A 15,506-nucleotide genomic window follows, 5' to 3' on the forward strand; every position below is an offset into this window, starting at 1 on the left:
AAACCCCATCCCAGGTACCAGATTCTGAAAATAATAATAATGTTTTCAAACCTGTAATTGCTATAAAATGTTAACATATGATGAATAAAACACAAATAAATAACCTAAACTGTGGTTTTCATTAACCCTTTATGCTCCTGTGTACTACAATAACCATGCTCAATATAGAGATAAAAACACGTTTTTTTAATTTTATTTTTTATTTAAGAACATAAGAACATAAGAAAGTTTACAAACGAGAGGAAGCTATTCAGCCCATCTTGCTCATTTGGTTGTTAGTAGCTTATTGATCCCAGAATCTCATCAAGCAGCTTCTTGAAGGATCCCAGGGTGTCAGCTTCAACAACATTACTGGGGAGTTGGTTCCAAACCCTCACAATTCTCTGTGTAAAAAAGTGCCTCCTATTTTCTGTTCTGAATGCCCCTTATCTAATCTCCATTTGTGACCCCTGGTCCTTTTTTCTTTTTTCAGGTCAAAGAAGTCCCCCGGGTTGACATTGTCTATACCTTTTAGGATTTTGAATGTTTGAATCAGATCGCCGCGTAGTCTTCTTTGTTCAAGACTGAATAGATTCAATTCTTTTAGCCTGTCTGCATACGACATGCCTTTTAAACCCGGGATAATTCTGGTTGCTCTTCTTTGCACTCTTTCTAGAGCAGCAATATCCTTTTTGTAACGAGATGACCAGAACTGAACACAATATTCTAGGTGAGGTCTTACTAATGCATTGTAGAGTTTTAACATTACTTCCCTTGATTTAAATTCAACACTTCTCACAATATATCCGAGCATCTTGTTGGCCTTTTTTTATAGCTTCCCCACATTGTCTAGATGAAGACATTTCTGAGTCAACATAAACTCATAGGTCTTTTTCATAATTCCCTTCTTCAATTTCAGTATCTCCCATTTCTTGTTTGAACAATTAAAACAAAAATGTTGATAATAACCATAATAAATCAGTAAACAGTAATTATCAAATAAAAATCAAACATCATCAAAACGTGTGCCATGATCGACTTGCTCTGTGCCATTTATTGAAATGTTCAATACAACAGAACCCGGGGTTGCCTTCGCAACCACTGCACATTTTTCTTGTGTCCTTTTTGTTTTAATTTTCGTAGCAGACCCTGCACCTTTTTTGCAGTCTCTGTGTAACAGAGGACAGGGACCTCTTCAGGCTAGACTAGTTCTTTTGGTGAAGTTGAACAGATGCCTAAGGATAGGCTCACGGTCAGATGAGTAGACACGGGGAGACAGGTAATTCCAGAACGTGTGGGTTTATTCAGAACGTGCATCAAGTAAACAATCCGTGTTTATAATCACCAATGAGGAGATGATATTATCCGTGTTATACTAGTATCTGTGTTATACTAGTATCTGGGTAATGCTAGTATCTGTGGTCTGTAATAAACAAGAAACAACAATTTCTATAAACCCTGCTTGTTCCAATAAACAAGGGATTAAGTAAACTAAGGAAACATTGCGATTGGCAGAGTGAATATGCATGAGCTTACTATGCTATGTTTACAATCATTAAACTTAAATCTTACGTATAAGTACTGATATCAACTTAAACAGAAATGATGATGAAATACTTATAACTAAGATTATTACTTACATTTCGGCACTGACGCACAGATAGATGAATTATTCGTGTAAGAAAGGGCTTGCTTACTCTCAGCCATCTATGACAATACAGAAAAACCGACTTTCTAAGCTGACTCATAAGGAAACTGTCTCACTAAGATGACGTGTATAAAGAGAACAATATAACATTCATGAACACTAGAGGGCAGCATTTAACCGTAAATCAAAGACTTTCTAACACAGCCGCCCCCAAATTTGTATAGAAAATGTGCAAGTCAGGAGGAAAGTCTCTGGCTGTTCAGTTGGTCTGGATATCCTCATCCTCTTCCTTGAGAAAGGGAAGCCGGATCAGTCTGGCTACTGGACGGATGTAGGCCCGGTCCCGGACCTGGACTTTGGCTGTTCGGATGCGACCATCTGGTCCTCGGTGGGTCTCTGTAACCTTGCCGGTCGGCCACAGAGCACAAGGTAGCTGGGGGTCAACGATCATGACAACCTGATCAACTGTCAAGTCTTTGCAGTCCTTGTGCCACTTCTGGCGTACCTGAAGATCTGGGAGATAAAGTCTTACAAAGTTGGCCCAAAAGTGGTCTGCAAGAATCTGGCTGTGGCGCCAACGGCGTCGGCCTAACAGATCGTTTGATGGGTATATCACCTGAGGAAGGGATGCGTCCCGACGTCCCATTAGAAGCACATTGGGAGTAATTGGATCCGGATCAGCTACATCTGAAGACACGTAGCCAAGGGGCTTAGAATTCAGAATCCCTTCAACTTCGATGAGGACGGTGCATAGAACAGGCTCAGTCACAGTACGGTCACCAAGCACCACGCGCAGAGCATTCTTCACCGACTTAATCTCACGTTCCCAGGTTCCACCGAAGTGCGGAGCGTTTGGCGGGTTGAATCGGAAGGTCACTTTCTGGTCGGCAAGCTGCTGTTTAAGTGAAGGCTCCATGCTGGCGATAGCCTCTTGTAGTTCATTATCTCCACCACGAAAGTTGGTGCCTCGATCAGAAAGGATTTCAAAGGGCTTGCCCCGTCGAGAGACGAAGCGTCGGAATGCCATCAGGAAGGCATCCGTGTCGAGGTTCTCCAAGAGGTCAAGGTGGACGCAACGGGTCGTTAGGCACTTGAATATAATGCCCCAGCGTTTCTCTGTTCTCCGACCAATTTTGATGGTGAAAGGACCGAAGCAGTCTACTCCTGTAGACCAGAAAGGGGGCTTATAAAGGCGTAAGCGTGCAGGAGGCAAGTCTGCCATCTTCGGCACTTCAGGGTTGGCCCGCCACCTACGGCATTGTTGGCAGGTGTATTGGTGTCGGCGGATGGCCTCTCGGCCGCGTAGTATCCAATACTTACGCCTGATTTCAGCAAGGACTCGTTCTGGTCCAGGATGGAGAAGCCTTTCATCGTAGTCTTGTATGAGGAGCTTTGTTATTGGATGGCTCGGGTCCAACACAATGGGATGGATTGAATCTGGATCCAGGCCCTCAGCTCGGCGTAGCCTACCCCCTACTCTAATGAGTCTGAGGCACTGGTCATACTCGGGTGAAAGAGTCCATAGACGGCTATTTGCTGGTATATCTTTGCCTGTCTCAAGGGCATTCAACTCCCCTGAAAAGCTATCTGCCTGAACTTGCTGTAAGAGGAGGATCTCGGCCTCCATCCGGCGTTCAGCTGTCTGTGTGGAACTTGTATCGCTGCTGGCCGCCCCATCAAGGGACTGCTGTGTGGCTACGATCAGGTCATTCCAGGTGCTGAACTGACTAGGATTGGTAAGGTTGATAGACTGTTGTATGGAGACATTTCCACAGAACACTGCTTTCTTCAATTCAGCAGGATCCTCTCCATACTCCGCGGATGGTATTGACGGCCATTTCTCTGGTGGCTGAGACAGAAAGGGAGGACCATGTCTCCAGCGGTTGTGCTGACCTAGTTCTCGCAGGGATTTACCTCGTGTTATGTCGTCTGCCGGATTATTGGCCGTGTCCACGTAACGCCATTTTCTGACATCGGTGAGATTCTGAATCTCTGACACTCGGGTGCCTACAAATACCTTGTACCTGCAGGAGTCGGATTTCAGCCAGGTGAGGACAGTTGTGGAGTCGCTCCATAAAAGCACCTGTGTGATAGGCAGAGTCAGTTCTGTGCAGAGCATTTGGGCGAGCTGGGCTCCGGTGAGCGCTGCGCAGAGTTCGAGGCGTGGCATGGAAAGCTGGCGTTTGGGAGCTACACGGGATCTAGCCATCACAAAGCTGACGTGGATGTGGCCATAATTGTCTTCCGTGCGAAGGTAAGCGACTGAGCCATATATGCGCTCAGCAGCATCACAGAAGATATGAAGATCCCTCTTTGAGGTTGATACGTTGGCACAAGGTGGGGTGTAGCACCTTGGCATTGTAACTCTCGGTAGGTCACTGAGCTCACTCTCCCAGGTAAGCCATCGCTCCAGCAGACTCTGAGGTTTGATAGGATCATCCCAACCTCTTTCTGTCTTCCATAGATCTTGGACGAGTACCTTGGCTCTGGCTGTATATGGAGTGATATAACCAAGGGGGTCATATTGACTGGCGAGAACCTTATAAATATTCCTCATGGTTGGCTCTGGGTACTCTACTGGGCAGTGTTTATAGCCTATCTCATCTGTACTGCAGTTCCAGCGTAGCCCAAGAGTAGGTTCTTGGGGGTCCCCACTGCCCTGAGAGAGCCACAATTCACAGCTTTCAGATCTCGCTTCGGGAGGTAGGTGTTCGACTACAGAGGGCAAGTTGCTGGCCCACTGTCTGATTTCAAAGCCGCCAGATGACAGTTGATCGCGCATCTTGTCGATGAGCTGTTTAGCGGCAGCTGCCGTAGTCAAACTTTGTAAGCATAGAAGGCCTTGTCGATGGAGTCTAGGACATCTTCATTTCCATCACTGTTGTCATGTGCGTGCTTACGTAAGGCGAAAGTGGCACAGCAGGGGCTGCAGGTAGTGCCAAAGGGCAAGACTTGCCATTCGTAGACATTTGGGGGTTTGTCCCGTTCCATGCCTCTCCAAATGAATCTGAGCAGCGGCTTGTCTGCAGGCAGGAGGCGTACCTGGTGAAACATAGCTTTTATGTCACCACAGATTGCGACTTTGTGTTGTCTGAATCTGAGTAGTACTCCTAGCAGGGATGGACCGAGGGTAGGTCCCGGGAGCAGATGATTATTCAGCACTAGACCATCATGTTGGTAGGAGCAGTTGAACACCAGTCGGTTCTTGCCATTGTGCTGCACTACGTGATGCGGGAAATACCAAGATTCTTCTGAAGCTTCAACTTCTTCTTGACTCAGTATCTTTACATACCCTGCATCTACTAGCTGTTGGATTAGTTGGTTATGAACTTGAGCAAGTTGTGGATCCTTTGCAAGGCGTCGCTCCGTGCGTCGAAGGTTGGGGAGTACCGCCTCCTTCGTTGCTTGGAAGTGGGGGCTGTCTTGGACTCGAAGTAATGGTGTGACGTAGCGCTGTACTCCTTTTTCGTCCACTCTGATGGTCTTTGCCTCCAGTAGTTCTATAGCCTGCTGATCTTGCTTTGATCGGGTTGCATGTTTCTCATTAATGAATGGTAGGGTGTCCACCTGCCAGAGTCTCTCAACATTCTTCAGCAGATCAGATGTTGAAGGCATAATAGCCGTCAGCAAACATTGCTGTTCACTGGTTTGTTGCTTGAGAAAACTAGCAGGACCCTGTAGCGCCCAGCCTAGGTTGGTACAAACTGCAACTGGAGCCCCAGGCGGGCCTAAATTCACTGGCTTTATGGGTATTACCAGATGTGGGAAGTCTGAACCAATTAGGACCATCGGATGAGCCTTGTCTATCTGGGGTAATGGGAGCCCACGAAGATGAGGGTAGCGCTTCTGTAGGACATTAGTTGGGTAAGAATACTCTGAAAGACCGAGAGTATCCGCTGTGAAGGCATGATGTATCTTGTACTTCGTGCTGGGATCATCAGCAGGGGATATGTCAAACGTGACTGAAGCACCATGAACTTGTACAATGTCCTGTCGCACTGTTCGGAGTGTCATCGTTTCTGGTTGTTTTTTTAACTTGAGCTGTTGGACTGCTGGAGTCAAGACGACTGTCCTCTCGGATCCATCATCCTGTACAGCATAAGTTTCGACGGTTTGGCCTGCATGGTGTAGAAGCACTTTCACCACCTTCAGCATCACATTGTGAGGGCGGTTTGGCCGGTCGAAGTAGATAGTTTCAGGCTCGATGCCAGTCATAAGAACGTTCTTGCATCCTTTCTGAACAGCATCATGCAGGACAGTAAGGTGCAGCTCCTTACATGTGTTGCAAGGCTTCTTGAGGGTGCAAAACTCTGGAGAGTGTGATCGTCCACATCTCCAACAGCGTTCTTTCTCTGTAATCCACTTGATAATCTGTTCCGTGGAGAGCTTCTTGAACTCTGCACATGCATTGAGATAGTGTTCACTATTATCGCAACGGGGGCAGTATGGTTTCGGCTTGTCTTTCCTCTTTGTAGGTGATATCGGACTGGTTGAGGAGCGTGACGTTGAATTGGCTGGCATGGACTCTGTATTGTAGTACACTGATGTTGGTTGCTGTTTCTTCTTGAATGTACAGCGTTGCTCCTTCTTATCTGGCTTTTGGGTCTCTCCCTTATAGAGGACGGCTGCCCGGTTAGAGATTCGTTTAGCACGTGACTTGGTCTGCAGCCAGGCGGACAAGTCACAGAGAGTGTAAGTTTGGTCTGCATCAGCTCTCAGTATGCCACGGTTGATGCAGTACTCCACGAATCCATCACGGTAGCTTGCAGGTAGCTTGCTCATGAGTCGGTCGACGTGTGAGCCGCACTTTAGTTCGTATCCATTCTCTCCTTCGAGAGATTGCAGCATGCCAACCAGGGAGTGCACCGCTAGAGCGAAGTCATCAAAGTCTTCAGCGTCTCCAAACTTAATTGGTGGAGCATTCATGATGGTACCTATCTCACACTGAACAAGTTGACGTGGCTGCCCATATTTATCCTTCAGGGCCTGGAGTGCAGCAGTGTATGGCTTGGGGTCGTGCATATAAGCCTTGGCTAACTTGTATGCACTGGGGAGTTTTAGGCGACCTAACAGCACTTGGTACTTGTACTGCTCGGTGAGGTGACTATGGTTGTTCATAAGGCTGTCTAGTGCCATCTTGAGGAGGGCAAAGTCACTCTCTTTACCATTCTCGAAGTAGGGAAGGGTAGGCTTTGGTATACCATGTGAGGAGGCAATTAGCAGGTCCATCAGGTTTGGTGCAGGAAGTACCCCAGGTGGATACATAGGTTGCATGTATGGTGATGCTGCTGGTAATGCCTTGTAGGCTACCGATGAACAGGGTGTTTCTCCTACTGAGGGGTGAAGAGGCGTATTGACAGGGTGAGGCTGTTGTAGGTTAGCTGCTCCAGGTATAAACGATGAGACTGTGTCATGGACAGCAGGTGGTAAGTTGGCTGGAGAAGCCTGATTGACTAGGTAAATAGGTACTGATCCCGTAGGTAGCACATTGTGGCCCGGGTCAGTCCCTGTGGTGGTGGGTGCTTGCCATATTAGACTTTGGATAGGTTGGGAAGGCTGGGCGACCGCAGAACTGTCTGTGGTGCAGTCCCATTGCAGTGATAGGCCTACAGCCTTGGGCTGACTGGCTGGAGGGTAGGGCGTTGCCTCAGCGTTCAGAGTGCTCTGTTGGGCATTAGAACCAGTCTTGGTCTGCTGGGGGCCTGTAGGAGGCATTGCAGTGTTGCTCACTGAAGTAATGGTAAGCTGTTCTGCACCGGCATCACCTGAAAGTGACGTGATGCCCTCACTTTGTTCATTTTCTTTGATGAATGATGTAATCATCTGAGCTTCTTCTAGTTGTCTTTCTACCTTCCTGAGGCGCCGTTGTCTCAACAGTTGTTGTGTAATCATTTCTCTCTGTCGGAGGGCCTCACGGGCTTGATAATCTAGTTGTCTGTATTGTTCATCAGCCCTGTTGTCCTCAGCTATCTGACGTTTCAGCTCTTCCAGTTCGGCTCGTTTTTGTTCTTCCCGGAGAATGGCTGACTGTGAATCCCTGAGTGATGTGCTAGAGGCATGGCTGCGTGCGGTGCGTGAGCTGAGCTGTGTGATACGGCTGCTTCGCTGAGATGCGATATCAAACTTTCTGCTCTGGCATGAGCGTGATCTGCTTTGGGTGCTTGCCTCGCTCTGTGGTGCTCGGGCATGTTGTGTGGTGGAGGGTGCCCGTGACGGGTGGTATCCCATGTCATAGTCTGAAAGGTATTGCCGAATTTGTCTCTCCCGGTGGATACGGGCACGCACTGATGGCTGGCTGCCTGTACTGATGGTTGGGCCCAGTGGTTGGGATATTGTCACTGTACAGACAGTCGGGGTGTCCACTACGGTGGTGGTGGCAACAGCAGGATAAGGTAGGCTGGTAGTTAATGGGTTAACTGGGTTCACAGCACTGGAGATATCCATGCTGTCTGCACTGGCGCCGTGGGTGACAGGATTAGGTCCATCTGCGTTTTGCTTGTTATCCATTTTATCCTTAGGTCAGTCTGTTCAGTAAGCTCCGGCTCGAAGGACCATGTAACAGAGGACAGGGACCTCTTCAGGCTAGACTAGTTATTTTGGTGAAGTTGAACAGATGCCTAAGGATAGGCTCACGGTCAGATGAGTAGACACGGGGAGACAGGTAATTCCAGAACGTGTGGGTTTATTCAGAACGTGCATCAAGTAAACAATCCGTGTTTATAATCACCAATGAGGAGATAAACAAGGGATTAAGTAAACTAAGGAAACATTGCGATTGGCAGAGTGAATATGCATGAGCTTACTATGCTATGTTTACAATCATTAAACTTAAATCTTACGTATAAGTACTGATATCAACTTAAACAGAAATGATGATGAAATACTTATAACTAAGATTATTACTTACATTTCGGCACTGACGCACAGATAGATGAATTATTCGTGTAAGAAAGGGCTTGCTTACTCTCAGCCATCTATGACAATACAGAAAAACCGACTTTCTAAGCTGACTCATAAGGAAACTGTCTCACTAAGATGACGTGTATAAAGAGAACAATATAACATTCATGAACACTAGAGGGCAGCATTTAACTGTAAATCAAAGACTTTCTAACACTCTGCTTCCCTTGTGTTGGAGGGATAGTCACAAATGCGTGTACAAAGCTACTTTGCCCAGGCATTGTGATGGATCTGGCTGCAGATATACTCAATGTAATTTATTTAATATATTTTTCATTAATAACATTTTTTAGGTTGTGTGTTCACAATAATACAATATAATACAACAGAATACATCATGTATAACAAATTTCATGTATATGTGTCATTCCAGTTTTGTACACCTTCTTAAAGGTGTACAAAAGGGACATTTCATTGCCCGTCCGTTACCAGGAACAACTCATTTCTGGCAAGTTGCCAGATGAGGGGTGATGAGTTTTATTCATGGTTTGGCAGCCATAATGGATTTTGTGAGAATTCTGGACCAAGGATCTACTTGTATAAAATGACTTTTGGCTGAGATCTGAGATTTGGTGCACAAAATTCCCTTATGGTCTAGATCAGTGCTTCCCAACCCTGGTCCTGGAGGACCACCTACCCTGCTGGTTTTTGTTCCAATGAGCTCTCAATTACTTAATTGAACCCTTATATTAAGTAATAATTTGTTTAAATTTGACTTTTTAAATCATGTAACTATAAAAAGTTGGAGAATTCAAGTTCCTTATACAAGTTTATGCTTAACTTGGAACCCCAACTGTTTAAAATAATTAAAAGGCTCTGATTAGGCAAATTATTAGTTCAATTAAGTAATTGCAAGCTCGGTTGGAACAAAAACCAGCAGGGTAGGGGGTCCTCCAACCATTGGTCTAGATTAAGATTTGTTCAAGACAGGTCAATTTGTCAACTGATTTGGCGGCCAAGTTGGATTGGTCAAAAATATTCAAAGGTTAACATCTTTGTGACTGTTATTTAAATAGTGTGTAACTGCAAGATGCTGGCATTACCACACGATTAACCCTTTGCGGTCCATTTATTCAGTGTGTTTAGTTTCAAACGTGCAGTTTATTTGAGACGCACTGTTTAAAAGTATTTTTTCACAGTAAAACAGGTTTAAAAAGGCACTGCATATCAACAGGAGACTCAGTATTGTATCTCCAGCCCCGCCCCTCCCTTGTTCTCTGTATTTTTCACATACCTCTTCATAGATGTGCATACTGATAAATCATCTCCTGATCACTCGTTTTATCACCAAACTCTCAATAATGCGATCCATCATTATTTTATTACTATAACATCTCAAAAAGCTCTGCAAATGTCTGTGATATTCTTTGAGCGCTGGATGCAGAAGCAGCTATCTTGTTTATTGGCTGTGTTATCTCTGTGGTGCCAGGGCTATGTGTATTGCTCAGATCCGCCCCTTTTTTTATGGCTTCTCTTGGCTCCTATCGGTCTCACTCTGGCATTGAATGGTTTTCTCTGCTTTTTCCGGAGAAAAAACGACTAGAGACCTGTGCTTTACGTCTTTCTGATGATGTCTCACAGGGGATGTGCTGCTGCTTCTTCACAAATGTTACTAAAAAATTCTGCTTTCTGGCACCGTACAGCCAAAGATTTGCATACGTTTCTAAAATTTTGTTGTGGTATGAGATTTTTAAAAAACAGATGCCTTGCTTCCATTCTCATACATGAGTACCTTACTGCAGGTGTGTAAGGTAATGGTGTTTTGGGGAAATGTTACGGTTGGGAAATTTATTTTTAAATAGTTTTAGATGGTCCTCAATCTGTAATTTTAAATTGCTTAGAGTTCCCAAAGACAAAACATAAGGAAAAAGTTTTGGATTTTCAAAAACTCATTATTAGACTCTATACCAAGTTGGAGTAAAATAAAAGGTAAGAATTTCATCAAAACTATCATTTGACCTGCATTTTGTTTTAATAATGATAATTTTATTATCCTCTGAAGATAGGGTAGACAATTTAATTTCAGATGGCTTGTTTCTAACATCCATATAACTATGTGGAAAATTTGAAATGTTTGTATTTAAATGCTGTAAGGTAAAAGTTTTCTGTTCCAGTACATACTTTTTCAAAACTGCTTTAATCTCAAACTGTGCAACACCTTCAAGTACAACATGCATTAAATCCTGTGGCAGCATGGTAGTAATGTTAAAACCAGGTAATTCACATAAAATGCTCTGAATCTATTAATTCCATATCAAATACAAAGATCATCTCTTAAGTATTCAGTATCTGCCCTTTCAATTTCATCACATTGAGCCGAGTATATCGCCATGGTTCTCATACGATACTTATCAAAAGAAAATAAATGTTGCATCTCATTTCTGGTTATGCCACAGTATCTACAAGGAACACATTCCCACACCCTCTTTGAAACCTCAAAGTAAATGGATTGCAGGTGTATGTATCGCCTAGCCCTGCTATAACCCTCTATATTAGAGTTCAATATTTTCATTTCCTCTATGAAAGGTTTTAGAATAGTATCTATGCCACACATATGTGTTTTTTTTTTTTTTGCAAAAAAATAGCAGGCAACTTTGACCGGCATTTGGCACCAATATTGGCAATGGTGTAATAAAATATGAACAGTGGATTTACTTCCTATTGGATTACATAATTCAACATCATCATAGTAAATCATAAAAGTAATACAATTTTGCCTATTGAGAATAGGATTGCCTTTGTATAACATACATCCACATACATCCATTAAAAACCCATCCCCACAGACGTTTGCAGATGATGATACCATAAAGAAAGAATCTTTGGGTTTGACAGCAACTGTTCCACAGGAATGTAAACATATGTGTCATTTTTACTTTCAATTCTATACTTGGCCCCACACTTCGCACCTGTTTAATTGTAAACGTGTAGATATTTATCCAGAAAATGAAATCATGTGAAATTAATAAATGAATAAATAAAAGGGAAAATAACTAAAATTAATAAATGTAACTTAAATCAGTTCCGAGTCAGCTTCTGGGCTTTTGACATCCCTAAGGCTGTCCGAGTCGGCATCACTATTAAGAAAATAGTCTGAAAGTAATAAGTCCAGAATTTGCTTGTCTTTGCCAATGTTACAGGCTAATTTTCACCCTGTGAGAATTAGCCAAGGCTAAAACTCACCCCTGTGAGAATTAGCCTAGGCTAATCCTCACCCTGTCAGGCCAATCCTCACCCCCAGGGCTGTGAAGGTTTTTTGAGATTTTAGTAATCATAAAAACAAGAGGATTTGTGTTCACGTTTTGTTATATTAATTAAATTAAGATTTTTATTTAATTTACTTCATATCCTTAATTTTAATCAGAGTGAGAGTCACATTTGTATGTGTCATTTGTTTTATTGATAGTTACATTTAAAATGTACTACTTATTAAAATATAACTATATATATATATATATATATATATATCTATATATAACTATCTATCTATATATATATCTATCTATATATCTATAACTATCAATATCTATCTAATCTTGACAGTATTCCACTTTTTATTGCGTATTTCCATTGGAATATGATATCCCTTTTACATCCTCTGTATCAATAAACTAGTAGTCTTCTTGGATGTGTCTGTCTTTGCAAGGAATATGCAGAGTGCTCTCTCGTTATTTAGGAATTGTATATTCAAATGTCATTCGTGTACAGCTAATTTTATACAAGTTCTTTAAACTGAGGTGCACACTCGTCAAACTTATTTTTATATGGTCATCTTAGATAGATACAGTAGATAGATAGACAGATAGATAGATACTTTTACTTTTATAAAAAAACATTTATTGTGTAGAAAAAACAGTCAAAAACAAACTGTGAACATTTACATTATTTTGTGAGAAAATACATAAAACAAACAGTCATTTAAATATTTATACAGAGTTCTTCTGAATCATCCTGTACCTCACAGAGCGCCCCATTCACACACCACAACATTTAAAAACTGAGCAAGTCATGCATCATCTTATAAAACTTGAATTCAAAAGTTATGCGAGTAACCACCAATATCCTACACAATTTTACCAGGTCCTGATGAACATTTTTGATTTGGCTTTTTCTACTTTTTAGGATGGCTAATTGAATCAAATGCTTTCGGTTTCTTGTAAATTTGACACCAAAAATAAAAACAGTCTTTGTAAAAGTTAAGTTCAAATTTGAAAAAATGGTGTTTAAAAAGTTGAACAAAGGGTCCAGTCTTTTACAGTCCATGTAGCAGTGGAAGACAGTCTCTCTCTCCTTGCAGAAGGGACAATGGGATTTATAATGCTTACGAATGCATTAACAGCCAAGATTGTATGCAGGAGTCGCCATTGCAAATCCCCTGATCTTTTATTAAGAGGGGGTTTATATAAAGTCCTCCAGGCTGGCTTATCCTCCTCTCCGCTCCCAGCCGTTCCCTCCAATGGGAGTCTGGAAGTACTTCAAGTAGTTTCTGCTGTTTAACTTTTACACAAATTTCAGACTTTTTTTCCCCTCTAATAAATTAAACTGACGTTTACACAAATCCTTCACTTTTAAAATCTTGCCATTCTCTTCACCAAAATGACTTATCGCAGGGGAGATTAGCAAAGAAGGAAATGGAGTTTGCTGAGGCATTCGACATTCATCAAAAACACTCCCCAGTGCCTCTTGCCACTCCAGAGACAGAGCTTCACGCAGCTGTGCCAGATACAGACCTGCCACACGCACAGACCGCATGGCCAGAGCACCGGCTACACATTCGGGGCTTTGAGAGACACACTGCTCTGTGTCCATCAGATCACAAATCTTTACTATTTTAGCCCTCGAGAGAATCGTTAAAAGATTCTGAACTATTAAAAGTAGTATTAAGGTGTGGATTAAACACCAAAGGCTGCTCCAGAATCAAAAAAGGATCCAGTGGGTCAACATATTCAGCCTTTAGTAACGTCCAAGCCCTCAGCACACTCCTATAAAAGAGGGGAAGACATGAAAACTGCATTTTGTCAAAATCTAAAAACAAATTAAAATCAAAACCAAACCCTCCAACCTGATGAAGAAAAGAAAATGCCAGTTCCCTCCATGGCAGCTTTACTAGAGAAAAACAATTTCCTCAAAGCCTGAATCCTAAAGGCAGCCAGCCTACACTCAATATTCATAAGACCTTGTCCACCCTCTTCTAGTGGTAGATACAACACACACTGCTTTAACCAATAACACCCATTCCAAAAAAACTCTAAGAGCAGAGACTGAATCTGTTTAATCAAGAATTGCGGGGGCTCCACACAGATCAATTTATGCCAGAGACTGGAGGCAACCAAATTATTTAAAACCAAAACTCTTCCTCTGAAAGACATTTGTGGAAGAAGCCACCGCCACCTCTGTAAGCGACCTTTTGCTTTTTCTAGAACCCCATCCCAGTTTAACTGTTCTCCTTTCTCATTGCCTAAAAAGACCCCCAGGTATTTAAACCCATTCTGGCTCCATTCTAGTCCGTCTGGTAAAACCAGGGATCTACACCCTTGTCCCTCCCCAATGAGCACAGCACTACTTTTACTCCAGTTAACATGCGCTGATGAGACTTTTTCAAATACTTTTTGCTTCTCAATTAAGGCCTTTACATCTTCTTGATGCAAACGAACACAACTATATCATCCGCATAGGCTGAGAGTTTTATTGACTGGGCATTACAACCTGGAATAGACAAACCTGTTAAAACATTTCTTAGTTTACATAGTAGTGGTTCAATTGATAAAGCATATAACATTCCAGACAAAGGGCAGCCCTGCCTGATTCCTCTCTGTACAGCAAAAGGTGCACTCAAGCCCCCATTTATTTTCAATAAACTGAACACGTTACAATAGAGCGCTTTTATTTTACTAATAAAATCAGAACCAAGACCAAATGCGTCGAGGACTTCCCATAAATAACGGTGGTCTACTCGATCAAAGGCCTTTTCCTGATCTAAAGAAACAAGACCAGTACTAAAGCCATACAATTTAGAGGCAGCTAAAATATCTAACTAAAAAAATGTTATCAAAAATTGATCTATTTGAGATGCAGTAAGTTTGATCAGGGTGTACAACATTATCAATCACTGTGCTCAGTCTATTGGACAAAGCCCTGGAAAGGACCTTATATTCAGAGCACAACAACGACACAGGTCTCCAATTTTTAACGTTTTTGAGATCACCTTTCTTAGGGAGGAGCGTAATGACAGCTATTCTGTAGCTCAGAGGTAACTCCCCTGTCTCAAAGCTCTCCTCAAACACTGTGAAAAGGTCATGTTGAAACAGGTCCCAGAAACTTTTAAAAAACTCTATTGGTAACCCATCGATTCCGGGAGCTTTACCTTGTTTTAACCCCTGTAGGGCCTCAGTAAGCTCTTCCATCGATAGAGCTTATCCCAGCTCCTTTTTTGCCTCTTCAGGCAAACATGTCAAGTCCTGCAGGAAACTCTGCACCTCTTCAGGCTCAGCCTCAACCTCTGCTGCGAACAGACCAGAGTAGAACTCCACAGCATACCTTCGGATCTACTCCGGCTCCCTCAGCTCTACACCATCTGGTCTTGTCAAACAGTGAATGGTCTTGCTCTGGCCACTTTTTTTCTCCAACCCAAAAAAAAAACTGTGTGGGTGCATCCATTTTGGTCAATCCTTGCATTCTGGACCTCACCAGAGCTCCCTGTACTTTTGCATCCAAAAGATCTGCTATTAACTGTTTAAGCCTTAATTTTTCAATTAAACTATCGTTTGGATTGGAGTCCAGCGTTTCTTGAAGCTCTAAGACCTCCCGCTCCAGTTCTTGCAGAGATTCATTAGCCCTCTTTGTAACACTTTCAGTATATTGTTGACAAAAAGTTTTTATTTTGGCCTTTCCTACATCCCACCATTGTCTAAGGTTGGAA

The sequence above is a fragment of the Acipenser ruthenus genome, chromosome 9, assembly GCF_902713425.1.
Source record: "Acipenser ruthenus chromosome 9, fAciRut3.2 maternal haplotype, whole genome shotgun sequence".
NCBI classification, from domain to species: domain Eukaryota; kingdom Metazoa; phylum Chordata; class Actinopteri; order Acipenseriformes; family Acipenseridae; genus Acipenser; species Acipenser ruthenus.